General features: G+C 39.6%; 1 pseudogene; it reads left to right on the forward strand.

Moving 5' to 3' along the window:
* The first annotated feature begins 7,739 nt into the window (after positions 1 to 7,739).
* On the forward strand, positions 7,740 to 9,774 carry LOC100357739 (RNA-splicing ligase RtcB homolog pseudogene; annotated as a pseudogene).
* The last annotated feature ends 7,271 nt before the right edge of the window (positions 9,775 to 17,045 follow it).

Raw genomic sequence — 17,045 nt, forward strand, 5'->3', positions numbered from 1 at the left:
CACTTGGTTAATCCTCCGCCTGCAGCACTGGCATCTCATATAGGCACCAGATTCTAGTCCCGGTTGCTCCTCTTCCAGTCCAGCTCTCTGCTATGGGCCGAGAGAGAAGTGGAGGATGGCCCAGGGGCTTGGGCCCCTGCACCCACTTGGGAGACCAGGAGGAAGCACACGGCTCCTGGCTTCGGATCGGCACAGCGCCGGCCATAGCAGCCATTTGGGGAGTGAACCAACAGAAGGAAGACTTTTCTCTCTGTCTCTCTCTCTCACTGTCTATAATTCTACCTGTCAAATAAATTTTTAAAAAGCATTAAAAAAAAGAAAGAAGCCTAAGAAGTCTCTTAGAATTCTTAATCCAATATGTGAATCCGTTAGACACCATCGTCCTACAATCCCTCATGAAGCACTGCTAAAGGCAGAAACAATACTTTGTTCTCTATTGTAGGATAGTTTTAAATATGACTTAGCTGTCTATTAATGTTTGGGCTCAAATCTGAAGGTATTTGAGGCAGCCATTTTTCTCTTTATTTTCTCCTTGCCAGGAAAACATAAAACAGTACATCATATGCTGACACACCACTGCATCTACTACAGTTTTTTAATCTCAAAATTAATCAAGTAACTCACTCTCTCCACAAACATTTGAGACAATAAAATTTCCTGGCACCAGGAGACAGAAAAATAAGTTTACAAAATATTATTAGCATAACAAATTCATTGACCAGTGGAGGGAAATTTCAGTAACCAAATTCCTATTGCACTTACAGAATTAATTCAAATAGCACAGACATACGGGGTTTGAAGAGCACTTTACTTGCTTGTTTCTAATACAAATGAATGAAATTTTGGAGCAGTGATTTATCCAAATTCAGTAGTTTCTTTGTGGAGGAATTGAAGGAGGCTTTGCTAAGAAATGGGTTGAACATATACGTAACAGACACACAAGAATTCAGTGAACCTCAAAGAGCGGAAAGGCATTTTGGACAGATTGGAAAGCAGTGTGCAGTCTGGTGGCAAGACATTGCAAGAGTTGCTATGGTTGCAGTGAGCCATGTGGTACCAGAGAGGAACAAATATAAAAAAAGCAGTGTCAGTAAAAGTAATATCAGAAAATATCTGGTGCCTCTTTTATTCCAGTTCCAATGTTTCCCAACTTCTATTGTCAGAAAATTCTTCCTTCTGATTAATCTCAAATACTGTCACCAATTATATAGAGTTATAGAAAAGAAATGTATATAACCACTCTTTATTGTTTTGCTCACACAAATGGGTGTTAAGATTCAATGGCAGTTTTTCTAATTTTTATCATGTGAATAATAGGTGAGTAACTTTGTTATCCTAAAGTAAGAGAATAAAAACAGTGCAGGAAGCTCATAACTCCTCTCTCAGTCTCTTTATTTGCTTTCACTTGTTATTATCCACTTACATTTTTCCTCTGATGCGACAGAACTAGCATTCATTTCACATAGTGATCCTTTCTGCAGACTTCTTTTCTTGTCCACTTGCTCTAATAAGTCAGAGTTGGGCCTCCAAGGCTGGAATTTGAGAAGGCAGGCCTGTGTGAGTCACTACAAAAGGTTTCTTGTGCATGTGTGTGACTGATGTTCAATAGAAAGTAAATAAATGCTACCCTCTGCTGTTTTTCATCTGTAAATATGAGAGTGAACTCAGAAGGAGGAAACGCAAAATGCTGTCTGCCTAAAAACAAAATAGCAATGTGAAGCCTTAAAAGCCTGTAATTTTGCTCAGGAACTGAAACATGTGTACACTCAAAATAACCAAAACAGAGAAATCATCTATTTAAAAGCTATTGGTATTACAATCTCTTAGCTCTAAATTATACTTTCCACTAAAGTGGAACAAAACCACTTGGATGTATTTTACGGATAAACAACAAATGTCTGCTTCTGTATTCTCCAAAAGCTTTGGTATACTGGTGACCCAGGATTTATCATGAAGAAGGGTAGATTCTCTCAGAGAAAATAGGGGTGCCTATTTCCGAGTATATATTTGTGTAGTTAGCCACAGAGAAGGACATGGATTCTGGATGGGGGGATTCCTGAATATGAGCCAGTTTACATAATAACAAGATGAAATATTTTTCAAGTGACACTCTCAAATAATGTATATTTAGATTACTGGGCTTGGGGGCAAGGGGAAGTTGTCTTGGTGGATCTTGTTTTTATTCTATGAAATCAAAGCCCTTTCTGTAACATGCACATACACCAACACACACACACACACACCTGCATCCACAAATGCTCTTGCACACACATACATAGGATGTAACATAGCGATGGACTTTGGAAACTAAATTCTTGAGACCCTCCCCTTCCAATCTCTAATATTAAACATTGATAGTTATGATTGCCCTCTAAAAACATTCTAAAATGATCCTCAGTAAAATGTGGAAATCAGAATTTTTTAAATACTCAGTGTATTGGTTAAACCTAGCTCTCATCATGTGCTATGATTTGCTCTAGATAAATTTATAGGCTACATTATAAACAAACAATAAAGAAAGTTGAAGTATTACAAATGCTTTAATGAGGCTTATTCTAGAATTTATGGATACAGAGGTATGTGTACAGAGGATACAGGGGTATGGGGAAGCACTTCAGGGAGACTCAATGTAACATCTGTGTTGTATCTTGCTTTTCTGGCCACATGCACTGGATTTCTGGCATTCTCAGTCTTAACTACATGTTTGCTGCCTCCTGCTTTGCCTGCCTCTGATATCACCTTCCTCAGAGTCTCAACACCTGCTTTCTAGTGTGGTTACACTGAGATTCAACTTGCAAGAGGAATACGGTTGGAGAATTTAGAAGTATCATTTCAGCATATATTAAAGTATAGAAAGTGTGTCCATGCAGAAAGCACAGTGAAGGGAAGCAATAGGCATCAAGTCCTCATCTAAGACTGTAACAATCCATGTCCATGTATAAATCTAGCCCTAGAAGCATATTTTATCTTGCCAATCTTACATTAAGGCAAGCACTGATGACTGTGTAACCCTTACTTATTGATGTAAAACCTAGAATCTTGTCATATTTCTCCTTTCTTGAGGATTTAGGGATTGTACAGAAAACAGCTTGTATAAATTTAAGAGTAACTCATATCTATTGGCACCTGTTATTTAGTGCTATATTCCACATCCATTCTTTCCAGCTTTCCTTCCAATAAAACCTAGTGTCTGCACTGGTCCATTTACTTAGGAAAAAAAGAAGTGTATTTAGTTCAGAGATTTGGAGGCTGGAACTCAAAATTGCATAGGACTCACTGGCATAGTCCCTGCGACCACATTCTGTCATGGTGGGAGGGCATGTGTCTCTCCTCTGGTCTCCTTCCCTATTCTTATAAAGTCATTAGAGTTCAATCAAGAAGTCTCTATTTGATGGTCTTTTCTAATCTTAATTGTCTCCCAAAGACCTTACCTCTAAACACTGCAGTTGAATTATGTTTTCTTAATAACTCACAATGGATATTAAACACATAAGCATTTGGGGGACCCACTAAAACCATACCCAGCCATAGCATTTTATGACTTTCTGTGCTTTTGGTGATTCTAGCTACTGGTGTTTCTTCCTGTATGTTATCCTGTGAAGGAGAATTATACAGCTAGTATCTATAGAAGAGATACAACAAGCTGTTTAGGTCCAGTAATCAGAATTTCACCCAAAACATGGCAACAAGCAAAAAAAATTTATACCCATATTTGGTGTATTTATATGAGAAAGCAAGTTTTTATATACATAAATAAGCATTTATTTATTGATAAATTTCATTACAAACTAGTAATAGAGTGATGTTATATATTGATCATTGAAATAATTATTTTAGCTGACTGTGTGGTTTATACATTTTTGATATAATTGTTGAGCATTTAGTCTACACAATACATATTTTCAAAGAGAAATTACTTACTTCAATTCCAGTCATCATCACGTTGAAAATTTCAGGTAATTTCTATAGTATGTGAGGAAACCATGTAAGGATGTTTGAAACTGGCACAAATAGGAAGATCCTTTGCCCTCAAATTCTCTAAAGGAAGTGGCGATAAGCAGATTGGATAATATCATCAGCAAATGGCAAGGATCATATTGTTCTTCTTTGGTTTGATTCTGAGATGAGCTTACTGTTTTTGCATTCCTGCTGGTATCAAACTATTTATGCAGATGGACGTCTGCATGGCCAAGCAAACATAATAAAATGTTTTAAAAGCTAATCATAGTAGTTTTAATTGGTATTTTATACTGGTTTATATGATCTTTAATATTACATCAGAGTCATTTGATATCTTGTTAATTTGAACAGCCAGTTTGCAGAATGGCAGGAAGGAATTGTACATACAACTACCTTATGTATACGTCTATCAAAGCTTACTAAGACAAAATGGTGATTGAATTTAGAGATCTCTTTGAGCTCTGCTAGAATGTAACACCCACTGTAGTGTCCATGGCTCCCTCCATTTCCTCATCATTACTTATCCTCACCTTCTTCCAAAAGTTTATCATCCTTTGAACAATAGTGAAGACAAAATTAAACTCATGGAGTTGGGCCAGATGGCAGTACAGCAACAGGACATTCTGAGTCATGCGAAACAAAATAAAAAACATAAGAAGGAAAGAGGATACAAACCAGTGACAGAGCCATGAGACTTTCACAAAGTGAAGCCCAGGAGTCCAACAAAGACAGGGCAGGTCCATTCTGGGGAACAAGAAAGAAAGGGAAGTGCAGGAAGTGCTGCGGTGGCACTGTGCTGAAGCCAAATGGGGAGACTGATGCCACCACCCTGGTGGACCAGATGAGATGTGCAGTCATGAGTCCACAGAGCTATGGATAGCAGTGGGCAGGGGAGCCTGACAAACTATGTTTGAAGTTCCAAGCAGGATGAATATGGGAACAAATGGAGAGATTGGATACACCCTTGTCCATCTATGTCTTCTCCCTCCCCCCAAATAGACTTGAAGCTAGCTGGGAGAAGCCATATTGTTAGTTTACATCTTTGAAGGTAAGCAGGGGGCTACCGCATTTGCTTCCCATGCACAAGCCCATCAATTGCAGGGGCTACTTGATAACATCCCCCACCCGGGAATGAGGATCACAACATCTCAGAGTAGTTTCCCCACACCGTGCAAGCTGTACAACAAGAAGTCCTGAATATTGAAATCTTGAGCTTATTTCACACACCAATGAGAAGTGAGCCCAGCCCCAGTAGGTGGGGCTTAGTGCAACAGAGCTCTCGTACCTGCCCTCATCATGATCAAGAAGTGAGCAGGACTCCTGGATGTGGGGCTGTGTGCTTCCACTTGCAATGTGCAGACACACAGAAGCTCTTAGCAGAGGGAACTCTCACCACAAGCACCAAGATGCATATTAAAGAGAAGAGCTACCAGAAATGCCAAAAATTAAAGGAAAAAACCTTAATAAGAATAAGGAAGATACTATGAACCACCCAAAGGAACAATGCAACTCTTCAATAACAGAAGCTGAAGAAGGAAAGATCAAGGATATGCCAGAAATCGAATTCAGAAATTTAATTCTCAGATTACTTAAAAGCAATCAGAAACAAATTAATGATCTAAATGAAAAGTGTTTCCAAGATATTGAGATATTAAAAAGAAGTCAGAATGAAATACTAAAATGAAGAATTCAATAGATCAAATAAAAAATGCAGTGGAAAGCCTTAACAATAGAATAAGTGAGACAGATGAAAGAATATCAGAACTAGAAGACAAATTTCTGGAAATAATACAGCCAGACCAACACAAGAAGAAATTAAAAAACATGATTGGGGATCTACAAGATTCTACCAAATGACCCAACATACTGACCCTAAGAATCCCAGAAGGTATGGAAGGAGAAAAAGGATTAGATGGACTTTTTGATGAAATAATAACAGAGAACTTCCCCAATCTGGAGAAAAGAAGAGACATTCAAGTACAGAAAGTTCACAGAACTCCCAATAGACAGGAACAGAAAAGATCTTCACCTCAATACATTGTAGCAAAGCTCTTCTCAGTAGCACATAAAGAAAAAAATCTTAAAATGTTCATGAGAGAAATGACAGATCATATTCAGAGGAAACCCAATTACATTCACTCCAGACTTCTCATCACAAACCCTACAGGCAAGGAGAGAATGGCAAGACATATTCCATGCCCTAAGAGAAAAAACTGTTAACTCAGAATACTGTACCCTGCAAAACTCTTATTTATGAATGAAGGAGAAATAAGGATCTTCCACAACAAACAAATTGAAAGAATTTGTAACTACTTGCACAACCCTACAAAAGATGCTCAAGGAAGTGCTATACACAGAAACACAGAAACAGGAATATCACTACAAAAGTAAATGAACACAGAAAATAACCCAGCAAAAGTACAAATGAAGTAAAAAATACATAAACAGAACTATTTACAGAAACATGGCAGGGCAAAGCTGGTAAGTAACAATAGTCACACTGAATGTAAATGGTCTCAACTCCCCAGTCAAAAGGCACAGACTGGCTGAATTAATTTAAAAAGAAAACCCATCTGATTGCTGCCTACAAGAAATACATCTTACCAACAAAGATGCACACAGACTGACAGTGAAAGGATGGAAAGAGATAATCCATGCAAACAGAAACCAAAGAATAGCTGGTGTGGCAATCTAATATCAGACAAAATAGACTCTAACACAAAACTATTAAAAGAGACAAAGAGGGCCGGCACCGCGGCTCACTAGTCTAATCCTCCGCCTTGCGGCGCCGGCACACCGGGTTCTAGTCCCGGTCGGGGCGCCGGATTCTGTCCCGGTTGCCCCTCTTCCAGGCCAGCTCTCTGCTGTGGCCCGGGAGTGCAGTGGAGGATGGCCCAAGTGCTTGGGCCCTGCACCCCATGGGAGACCAGGAGAAGCACCTGGCTCCTGCCATCGGATCAGCGCATTGCGCTGGCCGCAGCGCGCCAGCCGCGGCGGCCATTGGAGGGTGAACCAACGGCAAAAGGAAGACCTTTCTCTCTGTCTCTCTCTCTCACTGTCCACTCTGCCTGTCAAAAAAAAAAAAAAAAAAAAAGAGAGAGAGACAAAGAGGACACTATATAATGATTTAAGTATCAACTCAACAGAAAGATATGATTATTATAAATGTATATGCACCTAACTACAAGGCACCTGGCTATTTAAAAGAAATATTGAGATATTTAAAGGGAGTTATAGACTTTAATACAATAGTAATGGGCGAATTCAATACCTCACTTTCAGCAATGGGCAGATCAACCAACAGAAAATCAACAAGGAAACAACAGAGTTAATTGGCACCATTGACCAAATAGACCTAGCGGATATCTACACAGTCTTCCACCCTACAGTTATCAAATACACATTTTTCTCTATGGTACATGGAAATTTTTGAAGAATTGACCATATGTTAGGCCATAGAGCAAGTCTCAGCAAATTAAAAAAAAAATAGAAATCATACCCTGTATTTTCTCAGATCACAATGTAATAAATCTGGAATTAAAAAATCAAGAGTATACATCATATGCAAACACATGAGGATGAGCAACATGTTCCTGAATGAACAATAGGTAATAGAAGAAATCAAAAGAGAAATTTAAAAATTTCTGGAAATAAATGGAGACTACAATCCAGCATACCAAAATTTGTGAGATTTAGCAAAAGCAGTGTTAAGAGGAAAGTTTATTGCAATTGATGCCTACATCAAGAAACTGGAAAGAGACCAAATAAATGAACTATCTATGCACCTCAAGGATCTAGAAAAACAATGGCAAACCAAACTAAAAAGTAGTATAAAAAAAGAAATAATTAAAATTATAGAAGAGGCGCGGCTGCTGCTCGTCCTAGCGGATTCGAGAGTTTCTGCCGCCACCATCGCTGCTGCCATGAGCCATGAGCTCCAGTCCCTGGAAAAGATCAACAAGAACTGCTGGAGGATCAAGAAGGGTTCCGTGCCCAACATGCAGGTTGAAGGAGTTTTCTACGTGAACGATGCTCTGGAGAAGTTAATGTTTGAGAAATTAAGGAATGCCTGTCGGGGTGGGAGGGGGTGGTGTTGGTGGCTTCCTGCCAGCTATGAAGCAGATTGGCAATGTGGCAGCCCTGCCTAGGATTATTCATCGATCCATTGGGCTGCCCGATGTCCATTCAGGCTATGGGTTTGCTATTGGGAATATGGCAGCCTTTGATATGAATGACCCGGAAGCAGTGGTATCCCCAGGTGGTGTCGGATTTGACATCAACTGTGGTGTCTGCTTGCTGAGAACCAATTTAGATGAAAGTGATGTCCAGCCTGTGAAGGAGCAGCTTGCACAAGCCATGTTTGACCACATTCCCGTTGGGGTGGGATCAAAAGGTGTCATTCCAATGAATGCCAAAGACTTGGAGGAGGCCTTGGAGATGGGTGTGGACTGGTCTCTAAGAGAAGGCTATGCCTGGGCCGAAGACAAGGAGCACTGTGAGGAGTATGGAAGGATGCTGCAAGCCGACTCCAATAAGGTGTCTCCACGGGCCAAAAAAAGAGGCCTTCCTCAGTTGGGGACCCTAGGAGCAGGCAACCACTGTGCAGAAATCCAGGTTGTAGATGAGATTTTCAATGAATATGCAGCTAAGAAAATGGGCATCGACCATAAGGGACAGGTGTGCGTGATGATCCACAGTGGGAGCAGAGGCTTGGGCCACCAAGTAGCCACAGATGCACTGGTGGCTATGGAAAAAGCCATGAAGAGAGACAAGATCATCGTAAATGACCGTCAGCTGGCTTGTGCACGAATCGCTTCCGTGGACGGTCAGGACTACCTGAAGGGAATGGCAGCGGCTGGGAACTACACCTGGGTCAACCGCTCTTCCATGACTGTCTTAACCCGTCAGGCTTTTGCCAAGGTCTTCAACACAACCCCTGACGACTTGGACCTGCGCGTGATCTATGATGTCTCTAACAACATCGCCAAGGTCGAGCAGCACGCGGTGGACGGGAAGGAGCGGACGCTGCTGGTGCACAAGAAGGGATCCACCCGGGCTTTCCCTCCTCACCATCCCCTCATCGCGGTTGATTACCAGCTCACTGGACAACCAGTGCTCATTGGTGGTACCATGGGAACCTGCAGTTACGTCCTTAATGACATTGAACAGGGCACGACTGAGACCTTCGGAACAAACTGTCATGGAGCGGGCAGTGCATTGTCCCGAGCAAAATCTCGGCGTAATCTAGATTTCCAGGACGTCTTAGACAAACTGGCAGATATGGGGATCGCAATTCGTGTTGCCTAGCCCAAACTGGTTATGGAAGAGGCTCCTGAGTCCTACAAGAATGTGACTGACGTGGTGAACACCTTCCATGATGCTGGCATCAGCAAGAAGGCCATCAAACTGCGGCCCATCGCTGTTATCAAAGGGTAGGACTTCGGCCCACAGGACTGCTGGGCAACACTGACCCCCCCCTGAAGTGGAAGTGGGCCGAAACACTCTTCAGACATCTGATTCCAGACCTGGCAGGCTCCAAAGTGTGCATCTGTAGCTGCTCGTGTCGGCGTGGCTGATGGGGAGGCTGCAGCCTTCAGGAGCCAGTGTTGTAAACCGTCTTCCAGAAGGGGTCCCCTTGCCCCCATTTGGAAAGTGACAAGTATGCTCCCTGGCCCGCAGATTTTAGTAACTTCTGTTAGGGCTGGAGACGTCAAGCAGCAGCCTCAGGTCTGCAAGTCTCATTGTCAGGATGAACTTCCCCTGGAGTTCTGTTTACATACCAAAAGGTGCCATGAAGAACGTTCTATTAAATAAGGTGGTCTTAGGAAAAAAATTAGAGAAGAAATCAAGAAAATTGAAACCAAAAATCTATACAAAGATCAGCAAAATGAAGGGCTTTTTTTTGAAAAAAAAAAAATAACCAAAATTGACATACCACTGGCCCAACTAACCAAAAAAATCAGAAAGAAGATCCATATCACTAAAATTAGAGATGAAAAAGTAAATGTAACAACAGGCACCAGAGAAATAAAAAAAAAGCATCATAAATTACTACAAAGAGCTGTATGCCAACAAACTGGGAACCTAGAAGAAATGGATAGATTCTTAGACACATATAACCTACCAAAACTGAGTCATGAAGACATAGAAAACATAAACAGACCCATAACCAAAATGGAAACTGAATCAGTAATAAAGGCCTTCCCAACAAAGAAAAGCCCAGGCCCAGATGGTTTCACTGCTGAATTCTAACAAACATTTAAAGAAATAACTCCAATTCTTCTCAAGTTATTCAAAACAATTGAAAGGGAGGGAATCCCCTCAAATTCTTTCTATGAAGCAAGCATCACCTTATTTACTAAATCTGGAAAAAATGGAACAGAGAAAGATAACTACAGACCAATTTCCCTAATGAACATAGATGCAACAATCCTCAAAAAAAATGGTGGCCAATCTAATCCAACAACACATAAGGAAGATTATTCACCTGGGCCAAGTGAAATGTATCCCTGGTATGCAGGGATGTTTCAACATTTGCAAATAAAAATCCATATGATATACCACATTAGCAAATTGAAGAACAGAAATCATATGATTATCTCAATAGATGCAGATAAAGCATTTGGCAAAATACAGCACCCTTTCATAATGAAAACTCCAGGAAAATTGGGTTTAGAAGGAACATTCCTCAACACAATCAAAACAATTTATGACAAACCCATGGCCAGCATCCTATTGAATGGGGAAAAGTTGGAAGCATTACCACTGAGATCTGGAGCCAGACAGTTGCTCACTCTCAGCACTGCTATCCAATATAGTCCTAGAAGTTTTAGCCAGAACCATCAGGCAAGAAAAAGAAAGCAAAGATATTCAAATAAGTAAGATGAATTCAAACTATCCCTATTCGCATATGATATGATTCTATATGTAGGGGACCCAGAAGACTCCACTTAGAGACTACTGGAACTCATAGAGAGTTTGGTAATATAGCAGGATATAAAATCAACACACAAAAAACAACAGCTTTTGTATACACAGACAATGCCATGGCTGAGAATAACTTCTAAGATCAACCCCATTCATAATAGGTACAAATAAAATCAAATACCTTGGGATAAATTTAACCAAGGATGTCAAACATCTCTACAATGAGAATTACAAAACTTTAAAGAAAGCAATAGAAGAAGATACAAAAAAATGGAAAAAAAAACTTCCATGTTCATGGATTGGAAGAATCAATATTATCAAAATGTCCATTCTTCCAAAAATAATTTACAGATCACTGCAATACCAATAAAAACACCAAAGACATACTTCTTAGATCTGGAAAAAATGATAGCAAAATTCATTTGGAAACACAAGAGACCTCGAATACCTAAAGCAATCTTACACAAAATGAACAAAGCCAGAGGCATCACAATACCAGATTTCAAGGCATACTACAAGGCAGTTATAATCAAAACAGCCCTAGCATTGTTACAAAAACAGAAGGATAGACCAATGGAACAGAATAGAAATGCCAGAAATCAATCCAAGCATCTACAACCAACTTATATTCAACTGAGGGGTAAAAACATACCCAGGAACACAGACAATCTCTTCAATAAATAGTGCTGGGAAAACTGGATTTCCACATGCAGAAGTAAGAAGAAGGACCCTTACCTTACACCTTACACAAAAATCCACTCAACATGGACTAAACACCTAAATCTGCTACCTAATACCATCAAATTACTAAGGAAACCCTGGAAGACATTGGCATAGGCAGAGTTCCTAATATCAAATTGAGAAGCTTCTATATAGAAAAAAAAAAAAAAAAACAGGAAAGTAAAGAGGCAACCAAAAGGTTTGAAGAAATTATTTGCAAACCATACAATTGATAAAGGATTAATAGCTAGAATATATAAAGTAATCCAAAAACTCAAGAACAACAAAATGAACAACCCAGTCAAGAAATGGTCAAAGGACTTAAACAAACATTTCTCAAAAGAGGAAATCCAAGTGGCCAATAGACACATACAAAAATGCTCAGGCTCACTAGCCATCAGGGAAATACATATCAGAACTACAATGTGGTTTCACCTCACCACAGTTAGAATGCATTAATACAGAAATCAACAAACAACAAATACTGGTGAGGATGTGGAGAAAAAGGTGCTTTAATCCACTCTTGGGGGGAATGCAAACTGGAAAAACCACTATGGAAGATAGTTTAGAGATACCTCAGAAATCTGAATATAGTCCTACTATATGACCCAGCCATCCCACTCCTTGGAATTTACCCAGGGGAAAGTAAATTAATAAATAAAAAGCTATCTGCACCTCCATGTTTATTGCAGCTCAATTCACAATAGCTAAGACATGGAATCAACCTAAATACCTAGCAACAAGAGACTGCATAAAGAAATTATGGGATATGTACTCTATGGAATACTATACAGCAATAAAAAATGCAATCTTGTCATTTGCAACAAAATGGATGAATCTAGAAAAAATCATACTTAGTGAAATAAGCCAGTCCCAAAGGGACAAATATCACATGTTCTCCCTGATCTGTGATAACCAATTGTGCACCTAAAAGGAAACCTGTAGAAGTGAAATTGACACTATGAAGATGCAATGACTTGAACAGCCTGTGTCATGACTGTCAAAGAACAGTTTACTTTTTTATATTTTTTTTCTATTTAATATCATTGGTTGAACTCTTTTCTTAACATAGAGTTAATCGGCTGGTGCGTGGCTCAATAAGCTAATCCTCCACCTGCAGCGCCTGCACCCTGGGTTCTAATCCCGGTTGGGGCACCAGATTCTTTCCTGGTTGTCCCTATTCCAGTCCAGCTCTCTGCTGTGACCAGGATTGCAGTGGAGGATGGCCCAAGTCCTTGGTCCCTGCACCCGCATGGGAGACCAGGAGATGCACCTGGCTCCTGGCTTCGGATCAGTGTGGTGCGCCTGCCACAGCAGCCATTGGGCGGTGAGCTAACAGAAAAAGGAAGACCTTTCTCTCTGTCTCTCTCTCTCGATCACTGTCCACTCTGCTTGTCCAAAAAACAAACAAACAAACAAACAAACATAGAGTTAATCATAGATGCATTAATTCAATTGAAAATAGACCCTAATAAAAAATGAGTGGGGATAAGAGGAGGAGCCATACAGTTCAGCACACATTCCTACAGTTACCTCTAAGCATAAAGCTAACTACGTGCCATCTAACTCCAAATCCCATTAAGCTGAGTGGTACTGAGTGGTGTGTAATTGATCATATATATAGGATTAAGTGTCAAAGGATCACATAAATAAGATAGGCTGTCTGGTAACAACAATAGATAGAATTAAAAAGGAGAGAAAGTTTGAATATAGGAAGGAGTCCACACAGCAGACTCATAGAATGACAAGCGCCCTAAAGAGCACTCTGACTTCAGAATCATCCCTTAAGGCATTCAGATCTGGCAGAAAAGCGAATGAGAGCATTTCAGGCATGGAAAAATCTGTGAGTGAGATCCCAGGGGAAAGAATAGTCCATCAAAGAAGGATGTACTTTTCTCTGAAGGGAGGAGAGAACTTCCACTTCACTTATGGCCCTGTCTAAATATTGATGGAGTTTGTGGTCACAAAAGGCTCCTGTAGCTTTGGCAGCTCATGTGAAGAGCCTCTGGTGATCACTGACTTCAAAAATTAGAGTGTTAATTGTTAAATCAACAACAGAAGTCACTGTACATTTTCTCCCTATGTAGGACCTCTGTCCTTAATGAGTTGTACTATGAGAATTAACTGTAAAACTTGTTCTCAAATAGTACTTTATACTTTACGTGTATGTGGGGGGGTGCAAATTGTTGAAGTCTTTACTTAGTATAGGATTGGTCTTTTGTATATAAAGTTAATTAAAAATGAATCTTAATGAGGAATGGGAGGGGAGAGAAAGTAGGAGGTGGGATAGGAGTAGGAAGAGGGACGGAAATAGGGCAGGGAGGGTAGGTACAAGGGGAAGAACCACTATATTTCTAAAGCTGTACTTATGAAATTTGTATTCATTAAATAAAAGCCTTCATAAAAATAAATTTTAAAATTACATAAAAAATTCTACTGCTTTCTTGGGACAAATTTAGTGTTTCTCCTTCCTAAATTTGAATGCCCTTCATATTGATTTTATTAACAGATTCTTTTCTGTAGTTATTAACTTAGTGTGCATAATTGATAGGTAGAGTATGAGGCAATAAAGGAAATATTATTTGCCAAATTTTTTGTGTATACATTTTCAGGAATTCTTCTGGGGAGAGGTTTTTTAATATTTTTAGAAGTTCATTTGTTATTTTTACTTACTTGAAAAGTGGGAAGAGAGAGGAAGACAGAGAGAGAAAGAGAGAGAATTTTCCATCTTTAGAGATCACTTTTCAAATGCCCACAGGTGTCAGGGATAAGCCAGGACAAAGCCAAGAGCTCAGAACTTCATCAGTATGCCCCATGTGGGTGGCAGGTTTCCATGTGCTTGAGTTTTCAACTGCTACATCCCAAGGTGCATATTTGCAGGAGCTGCAACAGAATGAAAGGTGGAACTCAATCCCAAGCAAGTCAATATGGGATGATGCATCCCAAGCAACAGCTTAACTGGCTGAATCACAATGTCTGCCTCATGATCTTTAACATGTTCTCCAAAGACCACTCAGGAAGGTTGTGAGTTACTCTGCTTTATGTTCTTGATTTATTTTAAGATCATTAGTATAGCTTATCTTTATCTTTTTTTTTTTTTTTTGACAGGCAGTTAGACAGTGAGAGAGAGAGAGAGAGAAAGATCTTCCTTTTTCCGTTGGTTCACACCCCCCCCAAATGGCCCCCATGGCCGGCGCGCTGCGCAGATCTGAAGCCAGAAAGCAGGTGCTTCCTCCTGGTCTCCCATGCGGGTGCAGGGCCCAAACACTTGGGCCATCCTCCACTGCCTTCCCCGGCCACAGCAGAGAGCTGGACTGGAAGAGGAGCAACTGGGACAGAATCTGGCTCCCCAACCAGGACTAGAACCCCGGGGTGCCAGCGCCACAGGCAGAGGATTATCCAAGTGAGCGTAGCAACGGCCAGTATAGCTTATCTTCAAAAAGTCTTTATTTAGAATTTCTATACCCTTGATGTTATATGACTAAAGTAAATCCAAATTCTGTACACAGAAATTCAAGGCCCTTTAAGATACAGCTTTAGCATGCTCCAACCTACTAGAGTCATAAGTATCTCTAACTTAAAGAAAAGAATCTACTGAACAGGAACTGGCACTGTTGCATAGTAGGCTAAGCCTCCACCTGTGGCACTGGCACCCATATGGGAGCCAGTCTGTGTCCTGACTGCTGCTCTTCAATCCAGCTCTCTGCTTATGGCCAGGGAAGGCAGTGGAAGATGCTCCAAGTGCTTGGGCCTCTGCACCTGTCTGGGAGACCTAGAAGATGCTCCTGGCTCCTGGCTCCTGGCTCCTGGCTCCTGGCTCCTGGCTCCTGGCTCCTGGCTTCAGATTGGCCCAGCTCTGACTATTTCAGCCATTTGGAGAGTGAAACAGAGGATGGGAGATCTTTGTCTCTCTCTCTCTCTCTCTCTCTCTCTCTCTCTGACTGTACCTGTATCTCTCAATAAACAAACAAATAAACAAAAAATCTTTTAAAAAATCTACTGAACAATTGGGGGAAGGATAATATTTTCAACAAATGGTGTTGAATCAATTGATTAGTACTTTATCTAAACAAATGAAATTGACCCCCAATTCACACATACACAAAACTAACTGAAAATGAAACATAGACCAACATTTGAGAACCAAAATTCCTAAAATCTGTAGAAAAAAGCAGAAGAAAAATTCTTTGAGACTGAGTTTGGCAAAGTTTTCTTAAATAAAACATTACAAGCATGAACTATAAGAGAAAATATCAAAGAATTGAACTTCATTAAAACTAAAAAGGATTCCTCTTCAAAAGACATTTAATAAATGAGAAGGGAAGTCAAAGACTTGAAGAAAATATTTTCAAACTGTGTATCTGACAAAAGAATTCTTGTAAAATATATAAAGAACCTCTGCAACCCAATAATAGGAAAACAATTAATCCAATAAAAAAGAGCAGAATATTTGAGTGGACAATTCACAAAAAAGACAGATGGATGGTAAATACACTCATGAGATGGTACTCAAGGTCATGAGTTATTATGGATATAATAAGTAAAGCCATGATGAGATGAACTACTTTCCCACTAGGATGTGGAAATACAAAATATTGATGATATTTAAGTGTTGGCAAAAATATGGATCAACTGGAACATTTCTATACTGTTGACAAAAATGCTCTCAAAAGTTTTACCTATGATATAACTTCACCATTTCATTACTAAGTATTTGCCTAAAATAAATTAAAGCATGCATTCAAACAAAATCTTGAAAAAGAATTTTCATAGCACCTATACTTTTAATTTGCTTAAACTAGAAGTAACCAAATGGTGGATAAACAACTGAATGTAAAAGCAGTTTGTGGTGTAGCCACAATGGAATACTATTCAATAAAACACAGAATGAAATAATGGCACCTGTAGAGATGGAGTGAATTTGGCTGGTACTGACCCACAAATCTTCACACAGAAAAAAATGAATGTCTAATTATTGAGAATCATAGGAATGATTTGAACATAAAAAGCAGGACACTCAGAAATGATGGATTCAGGATGCAAACTGCAATTCCTAGGAAGTTGTAAAAGACTGCTGTCACCTATGCCTCACTCCACATGTTCATGGGAAAGACTGAAGCAAAGAAAAATAGTGCTGAAATGAAATTCCTGGTAACTTATTATCACTCAAACTCCTGATATTCTAGCAAACCAATACATTCTCTGAAACTTGTTTGTCAAAGTTATGAAGCAGGCCCAGAAAGTTGAAAATGTTTGCTTTTATTCTAACAGTTTCATTTTGCAGCTGTAGATATTTCAAGCAATCACTTACTTTAAAGAATGGCAAGAGAGACTGTTATAAAATGTTAAGGGGTCAGATTTCAAGAGAAAATATAAAAAAAATCACTTCTACAACATTGTCATTTAATACATAAAACTTGATCAAAAATCAATTTTTA

This window comes from Oryctolagus cuniculus, chromosome 10 (genome assembly GCF_964237555.1).
Source record: "Oryctolagus cuniculus chromosome 10, mOryCun1.1, whole genome shotgun sequence".
Lineage (NCBI taxonomy): Eukaryota > Metazoa > Chordata > Mammalia > Lagomorpha > Leporidae > Oryctolagus > Oryctolagus cuniculus.